Here is a 9,804-nt window from a genome sequence, read left to right as displayed (position 1 = left end):
AAGGAAACACCACATTTGGTTTCAGCTTAATTTGGACTGGCTCTGCACTCTTTATTAATCTACATTATTTTCCTGTAAAATCCCAGACCTCTTCTTTCACTATGTGTTTTGAGTCAGAAGGCAAATCCTCTTTTGTGAAAACTGGGAACAGTCTCACTCTCAATTCTTGTGATTTTAGTTTAAAGTCCAAATATTCATCTTGTGTTTGAATTTCTACACTATTCAGTGTAAAATAAATTATACTATTCATTTTAAACAAATGGTCATAACCCAACACATTAACTGGACTCGTTCAGAGACTACAAATTGGTGGTTATTCTCAATAGAACCAATTTTTACAGGGACATTTGCTGATACATAATTAGTTATCTGTTTACTGCTAATGGCTACAACAAGGACTTCTTTTCTCAAAAGGGATAGATTTAGAACCTCCATCGATTAAACAGTGGATCGGTTAGCACATGCATCAATCAAAAATTATACTGGGTGGCCATTCACCTCACCACCTACAAAATGGACCACTCAGGTCTACCCTCTATGACTGCACTAAGCCTACAGTCCTCTTCCCTCCTCAGGAACCAACACTGTGCCTGCCTTAGATTCGGTCCAAAAGGAATACCAAGTGTTGTTCAATCATAGGAAAATGATTGCTCATCAATGATGGATATTACAGAAACGAGGTTTCTGTTGGAAATTCTGGACTTTTTTCATACATTATTATTCATCATTGGGGCTGAAGGCAACTTTCAATTAATTTTCCTTTGATTTTGCATGTTCTGGATGGAAGCCAGTTGGGTTGGGGCTGCTGACTGAAACATCCTATTTTGTGCTTTCTGATTCATGTTCCTCTGCATTCGGGGAACCATTTGTGATTCATTCTGCGCTCTATATAGATCAGATCTATTCTCTTATTCCCAATGGGCAATTTTCACACAGAAATGACTCGGTGTAGTCTTTTTCAAAATATTAATATTTACATTAGACATATTCAAATCATTGACAAAACCTCTGCCTTGAGGAACAAATTGAGGATTTTGCACAGACTGCAGATCATCACTCCACACACCTGCTCTCTGCATACCTGATTTCACACCTAAAACAGAACCAGAATCAAACCCAGAAGCTAACAATTGTGAAAGATTCCCTTCACTGCCTCCTTTCTAAAAATACTTTGTCTGAGCAACCGTAAGCTTCTCCTTTATCTTCCACTGTGTCTCACCAATCACTGCAATACTTAGCATATTTCAAAATCTCATCAAGAGATTTTGCTTGCCATCACACCACACTCTGCTAAATCAGAGAACTAATCTCTGGGCACAAGCCTAACATGAAAACTGAGACAAATCCGCTAACAGCTTCTTTCATAGGGTCATCGTACTATTTTGTTCCATTATCCTCTTCCTTTTGGTTCTGCTTTCCACCTTTCTTCATTTATTTTCTCTATATGCTTTCAAATTCTACTCAGATATTTTTTAGTTTTATTAATTCTCTCATATTTATTCACAAACTGACATGGACCGTTTCTTGAATTTCACTGTCACGCAACTCCATTATGTAAATCCTGTGCGCTCTCTTTCTATACAAACTCATACCATGTGTCACGATGTGCGCCTCGTGCTCACTGCAATCGCAGTCTATTGCATAAAATGATTTCCCCCAAACACAGTAGTGTGCTCTTTATTGTCCTCATGATATGATCCCCTACAACCTTGCTATGACCTGTAGCAAACAAGATAGGCCTTCACAACTGTCCTCTGGAAAAGCCGGAGAATTTTAATCTAATTATTAGTACGGGGTCTGAAATCTCATGGGTACTTTGGTCCCCACTCCATTTGCAAGCTATTTTTGATGCTGTTGTATAAATACCACACCTATTGCACTAAGTCTTGCTTGGCTTCAATACTTCACCCCGATAAGACCTAGCACTCACAGTTTGTTAAGATCTCTGAACCCAGATCGGTTATGACCATCCAAATCCTCTTTCCTGCTACCTGCTCATCCTCAGATCCGGACTCCCCACAACCTGAAAGGAAGAACAAAAAACAAAGGTTAAATTTGATGTTCCAGACTTTCACACCAGATTTGACAAGGCTCACAAGGAAGGTTAATTTACTAGCTTGTTGAAAGATTTATGGTCTCTTTTATTTGACTGCCCTGATTCAGAAAAGGAAAGGACAAGTAAAACCAGGGGGCATATTATCAAGCGGCAGCGATATTTATCGCTGGCCGCACTCAGCGTGAAAAATGTTATCGCCGGCTATCGCTGGTAATTATCGCAATGCTAGCGCTGTATTAAGAATGCATTATTAATTTACAAACAAGGGAACCCGATAAGTAGCTGCGGACCACGGGTATCAATTATTATTTCAGAAAACAACGGTCCTGAGCAAACAGGGGATTTTTAAGAAAAATTCATATAGACCATGATGGGTACTATATATATCTCCAATGCCCAGCCGGACATGGAATTTTATTTGAACAATGTTTTAAATAGAGTCACGAATGAACGCAAAGACATTTAAAACGGGGCACAGTCCTGTACCCAACATTTAGGAAGGAAGTGCGGGAAAACAGAGTAAAAACAGTGTAGACAAACAAAGTAACAGGCAATAACTTTAGAGCAATGGCGGCTTGCACTCAAATGTATAGTACAGCAAGCACTACCAAATAGTGACCACAATAATTACACACAATGGACATTTATGGTACTATTTTAAAATGTCGACGACGTTTCGATCCCAGGCTCCTAGATTAGAGGGATCATCATCAGGACTAAAATGTAACAATTGCCTGGTGTAAAACAATGAAGGAATGTTCCTGCCATTGTGCTCCTGAACCGATATGCACATTGCTGCATTCTCTAACCGAGACTCCTTAGAGCTCCCCAGCGATGACCCGCTAACTTAGCGCTGTCTCCACACTGTGATCCTGCTGCCATCCTACCTACAAGCTGTGGCCCCAACCGGCACATTCTTGTACAAAGCTACGGACCCTTGCAAACCATCCAAGGACCGGAATACCGACGGAAAGGCTTCATTGTTTTACACCAGGCAATTGTTACATTTTAGTCCTGATGATTATCCCTCTAATATAGGAGCCTGGGATCGAAACGTCGTCGACATTTTAAAATAGTACCATAAATGTCCATTGTGTGTAATTATTGTGGTCACTATTTGGTAGTGCTTGCTGTACTATACATTTTAGTGCAAGCCGCCATTGCTCTAAAGTTATTGCCTGTTACTTTGTCTAGACTGTTTTTACTCTGTTTTCCCGCACTTCCTTCCTAAATGTTGGGTACAGGACTGTGCCCCGTTGTAAATGTCTTTGCGTTCATTCGTGACTCTATTTAAAACATTGTTCAAATAAAATTCCATGTCCTGCTGGGCACTGGAGATACATATAGTACCCATCATGGTCTATATGAATTTTTCTTAAAAATCCCCTGTTTGCTCAGGACCGTTGTTTTCTGAAATAAGTATTAAGAATGCATAGCGCAATGGCGATAATTATTCCAGCAATAGCAGTGTTTTCCATGGAACATCACTGTGTTTTCAGTGATGTTCCATGGAAAACGGCGATAACCTTGCAGATATGACCCTGTGGTCATATCAGCATACTCCACCCCCAATGGTTAGTATACCTAAGTCAGCATTTTAGCAGACGTTAGCCAAAACCTAACATCTGCTAAAATGCGTGGGCTTCCTTGTAAATATCGCGATGTACACATCAGTGATAATTTACAAGGAGTACTGCTTGGTGACGCCCACTTGGCATCTCATTAGAGATGCAAAGCGAGGCGTTGGGAACACGGGTGCTAACATGGGCTAATGCATGTTAGCATCCCCTTATAGACAGGGCAATGTCACTTTCGCCGCTTTTTTTACTTTTAAAGTAAAAAAAAGTGGCGAAATGGCCATTGATAATATGCCCCAGTACTTTTAAAATAAGGTCCTCTCTTTCAAGACTCCTGAGTCAAAGAGTTGGACTTTATTATGGGAAAAGTCTCTAAGACTTTTGGAAAAATGGAACAGTCAGTTCCGATTCCCGCTCTCTATGCGGCAATAAAAGGACAATTAATCAAACAGTTTAATCACACTTGGTGAGTGCATAACTGTCTTCAAAGATTTTACGAGAAGTAGTGTGTTAAGATTGTATGCTTGCTCTTTATTCTTAATAATGTGTTCATTCCTGACAGGAAAAAGCAAAGGTACCTTTCCCAGTGAAGCAGGCGTAGCACCGAGAATCAAGAGGAGCCAGAGGTGTCATGTAGTTATCACTAATCAGTAGGAACTGCTCGTTTGAAGAGAACATAAACGTAGGACGTGCCAGACTGGTTCCGTGCACCTCTGCAGGATATATTGTCCCTTGCACCAGCTAGCTCACAGTGCTGATGTTAGCCCTTCTAAACCTAAACAGTGAGCGAACAGTTTTAGCAACTACTGAACATGACAACTCTGTTCCTGCCGGAACCATGGTGGCAGATTTCAAACTTTCACTCAATCACTCGTGCTTTCTGGTACTCAGAGAAATATACAAAGAAAACACAAAGAGGCGCTTTCAATATTTGTTAAACCATTTTATTTTTTTATTTTTTATTTTACCGAATTTTATATAGCGCGAACTTGACCCGAACCGAATCGGGTATCAGAGTGCTTTACATAGCACCAGTTGCATTACTTGAGGACACATTCATTTTTTTTAGGCACGGGGAGATTAAGTGATTTGCCTAGAATCACAGGATGTTCAGCATCATTGCCGAGACTCGAACCCAGTTCCACAGATTCGAGGTCAACCGCCCTAGCCGTTAGCCGTTAGATATGGGCGGAGATGATTAATAGACAGAAGCAGACAAATGTCATAATAAGTGTCAACACAGAATAAAATTCCATCTTCTTGATACCTACATATAACAAATTATAACAGTCTAGTGTACTCCTACGATGCTTACCCTAAATTAAGTGTCTAGGGTGTGAATGCATGATCCGCCAAGAAAATACCAGTCTGACCCCTTTACCTGGTGGGTAAGAGTGTATGACTCCGTCTTGGTCACCAACTGGACACCCCTCACAGAGATGTCAGTCAACTGCTAGGGGAAGGCTTCAGCATGCAGGGACCCCTCAAAGTCAGCAAAAGTGTCTCCTCTGATTATGTTAGGAAACAAAAGGCTATATAATATAAAATTGTATTCTTGCCTTGGGCCGAGATTGTGATAAGGCAACCATTGTTTGTGTTCTACAGATAGCCGTGTCACCATATGGATGTGATAATAAGACACATTGGTATTACATACATGAGAGGCCTCACTTCAGTGCCATGACAGTATGATAGTGTTCTCACAAAGTGTTCCGTCAGCAAGGTTGGTGTTTCTGCAAAGCCAGTCCAAGCGTCACAAAACTAAATGTGTGTCAAACGTTAATGTGGCATAGAGAAGGCACCTTTTAGGAAAAGGGATCACGTACGTGCAAGTATTGCACTAATTCCTACCAGGCCTAACTAGAGCACAAGACAGAGGTTAAGAGAATCCTGTTGAGATCAGTCCTAAGAAGCAGAAATGTGCACCATAAGTAATATGCTTGTCTTATCGCAAAACTCCCCTTCTCCTAGGGGTCAGTCACTAACACTTGTGTTAGATAGCATGTTAAGGACTGGTTTTGAGACCTTCACTGGCTTCCGGAGGAAAAATGTATCCAGTTCAAAGCTCTGTGCTATGTCAAATGCAGGTACCCGGTATGAGAGACTCTTGTTGAAACACTACTGAGCCCAACAGTTCCCTCCATTCCAGCAATCTTTATTTAGTCCCTAGATTTATAAAAAACTCATGTGGCGGGGTCTCTCAATTTCTTATCTGGGTCCCAAGTTGTGGAACGCTTTGCCTGACTCAATGAAAAGGTGTCAATCCCTTAGCATCTTTCAAAAACCTCTGAAAACGTGGAGCTTCTAACTTTTCTCCTGAATCATTGGCCAAGATACTTTACCGTACAAGCAGAGCACTGGGAAACCCTGCTCAGTAGCTATGCAGTTCGTATATTATTATTAATAATAATAATAATAATAATAATAATAATAATAAGTGGAGAAAGGATGAAGACTGTCTTGTCTTCAAGTCGTTTCTATTTACTCCCCTCAGTGTCCCTCCTTCCTGAAGGACGGGCCAGGAGAAGTAAGTCAGAACTGAGGCAGACTTGTATTCCAGGGCTTGGTGCATGGCTTTATAAGGCTTGTCATCTGGTATTTTCAGGTTTTACTCCTCTTTATATTCTGCCATGTCAAGATTTTTGTTTGTTGCACTGGTCTCTTACAAGAGTGCATTTTATGTCAGGTAGGGCGAAGTGTTGGTTGCTACTACCTAGTGGGTGGTACGACAGGTATGGAAATGAAGCAAGTCTTTCAGGGGAGGCAGTGCAGTTAATAAAGGCTAGTCAAACATATTTAGACATTTGTAGGGGCTACTAGCTAGGGCCAGGTGAGAATCTGCAATGGATTTCAAGGCATTGTCATCTTCTAGGTGAGGAAGGACCATGGCTTGTATGGTGGTCCTGAAGTCCTACTTGTTCCTGGTAGATTTTTATAGGACCTGTTTAGTGTGCTGGTCTAGATACGTCCTTGCTTGGTTCAAAGACAAAGTCTGCCCAACTGGGGCCTACACTACCTTCAGGCCTCTGGTAAATCCGACGGCCTTGTTTGCCTTGAAACAAATGCAGCATCTGCACTTTAGGGGCTCATTAGGATCGCGGACGGACTTGAGTCCGTCCGCGACCCCAGAGGAGGAGGGAACGTCCGCATGGGCAGCGGCGTTCCCTCCGTGAAGATTAGGATGTGACCGCCAGGGTGGCGGTCACATCCTCTATCTTTAACATTGCGGCGGGTGCAGCTTCAAGCTGCACCCGCCGCAATGTTAAAAATGCATACATTGCATTTGTATGCAGCAAGCGGCAGGCACCGCGTGGTGCCTGCCGATTTCTGCATACAAATGCAGGGGGGTACCATGGGTACCCCCCATGTGCACCCCCCACCCCCCTTCACCCAGGGGGCCCGCAACGGGCCCCCAAAGTCAAAGTCTGTATGCTTTTCCACAGCGGAAAAGCCGCCATGGAAAATCATCTCTTTTACACTATCCTAATATGGCTGGCGGTGTCTGAAAGACACCGCCAGCCATGTTACAGCTTTTCCGCCGCGGTTGTAAGTCAACCGCGGCGGAAAAGCGGCGGACTGAAACCAGGACCCACCAGCCATCCTAATGTGGTGGTGGGTCTTTGGTGGGTCCGCAGAGGATTTTCCGCATCCTCCAGGCCGGCGGTGGCTTCCGCCGGCCCGGAGGATGCGGAAAATCCTCCATCCTAATGAGCCCTAAGTGTTGAGACACCTTCCTAAAACTTTAGTTGAGAAAACTGATTGGGGATTCAGTAGCATTTTTAAAGGTCACTGTAATATAGCCCTTCACTTCTTTTATACCATAACCTTTCAATTTCTCACTCTATTGTTGGTTGTCTCAATTCAGTGTTACTATGACAAAGTACAGCAAATTATATTTTCTGTCTGTGTTTTTTGATGCTTTAAAATGTGATGCATGACTTGGAAAACAGGGCTGCAGTTTTATTGAAGTCTTTAAAAAGACTTTTTCAATTTGATTCTCAAACTCATTTCATCAATAGTACGTACCTGAATTGAACCGAGCAGTAATAAATGAACACTACAATTACATTAAGTGCAGACTTCTAAAAAAGTTTCAGCATGTTACAGTACAATTAAATGTAAATAATTATTGAATTGTATGGACAGGACCCTGATAGCAGAATGACTGTACAATCTTATGACTCACTATTCGCTTTCACACACCTTTCATTTGGACATTTATAAAGACTTCAGGTACAACAGCAAAGTGTATGTTTATTAATCAAGACAAATTACTGACTTGTAATGATTGTTCCCATTATGATTCATTCTCTGCACAGATCAATGTTAGCTGACTTTTCTTATCGATTTGCAATTTTTCTTCAAAATTAAAACACGTAGGAGTGCAGATGGCTGGCACAGTATTATATTGCTGGGATGTGATTTGTGACGTGTATTCTTCTTAGACAGGTGCAATATCAGATCTCGCGCTGCAGCTTCTTTTGATCCCCAGTGAGAAGAGCCAGCCCTGGCTTTCCAACAGTGAAATGACAAGGAGGAGCACAGATTGCGAGCTTCTGAAAGGTGCTCTATCGACCTCACTATGCGTGGCCCTCAAATAAATGTGGTCAGTTCTCTCAAGGGTATTTAGGAGGTGTCTCCAACACCTCCAGGAAATACATGAAAAACAGCCTCAATGAATTCCCCTTAAAGCCTGTTCTTTCAAGTATACAGACAAAACAGCAATGGAGATGTAGTGATGGTTCAGAAGCGGAGCTCCTAAAAGACTTTAAGGGTTGGCACAGTATGCCGGAGAGTTACTGTTTTGCAGCGACATATGCATGTAGATGCCCATCATAAAATTATATGTCATGGAGGTCCTAGGTGAATAACAGGCATATCAAGGTGACACAGGAGGACAAGTTGGTTTGTTTGCTCAGAATACAGGTCCATATTTTCAGTATCTACTTTAGAGAAACGTGCATACAATACATTTAAATGGGACTACATTATGGGGCCTATTCTCAATGACTATCACCGAGTTAATGGCACTTTATCGCAGCCAAGTCACGATAAATATATTTCCCCATTCACAATCAGAGACTACCAGCCCATAGCACCAGTTTACCTGCGATAGCAGCTGCAAAAAACATCGCCACAGATGACCCCCGCAACTATCGATAATGAGATGCAGAGTAGGCGTTCCCGAGCAAAAAGCCGCAACAACACCACTCTGCAACATTCTCAACGACCAGCCAGATTAGCGATAAGAACACAAAACATGCGATAAGGCGCGTTAGCAGCAGGAAACTAACACCGGCTCTGACCTGGTGTAAAGTCGGACCACAGCCTGCACCACAAACAGGAGCCAAGGCCAGAGCCACACCTGAAGAACAACAGATGCCATGGAGCCATTGATCATGCAGCCCGGACACCCAAGAGGGCCACAACACCCACCACCACCACCCCCAGGATCCCCCCTCATGTACAATATATTCCACCTGGTGTCGCACAATCACATCTGGTTACATCTGGTTACATGCATGTGTCGGCACAAAAATGAGCATCACACATTCACCTTCGAAGCAACAAATGAAAATGTATTAAAACAGGCGCAGAACAGAAATTAAGGCACCCCTCGAGGCACTCCGTAGGTCACAGCCTGCAAGACAAAAATCATGATGAGAAGGAGTGTCCTGTACACATCAAGGAACAGAGAGAGAGCGAAGGAGAGAGAGAGAGATAGACGGACAGAGAGGGGGAGAGAGAGATAGACAGGCAGAGAGGGGGAGAGAGAGATAGATGGACAGAGAGAGGGAGATAGAGATATTCGGACAGAGAGGAGGAGAGAGAGATAGACGGACATAAAGGGGGAGCGAGAGATAGACGAACAGAAAGGGGGAGAGAGGGATAGATGGACAGAGAGGGGGAGAGAGAGATGGCTGCACAGAGTGGGGGAGAGAGACACAGAGAAAAGGAGAGAAGGACAGGGAGAGAGAGTGCCGACACTGCGCACCCAGGCCACACTGCCCATCTGCTGCCATCGGTGAGTCACCAACCAGGTGCCGGTATGTAGTGCAGTTCACCAGGTCCCACATCTGAGACAGACTCGTCATCTGAAGCAGAGTCCAGAATCATGAATGGCAAAGTACATACAATTGCATGCGACATCATTGCCTGTCTGCCCCTGCG

Source organism: Lissotriton helveticus, chromosome 1_1, assembly GCF_964261635.1.
Source record: "Lissotriton helveticus chromosome 1_1, aLisHel1.1, whole genome shotgun sequence".
Taxonomy (NCBI): domain Eukaryota; kingdom Metazoa; phylum Chordata; class Amphibia; order Caudata; family Salamandridae; genus Lissotriton; species Lissotriton helveticus.
This window is presented reverse-complemented; position numbering follows the sequence as displayed.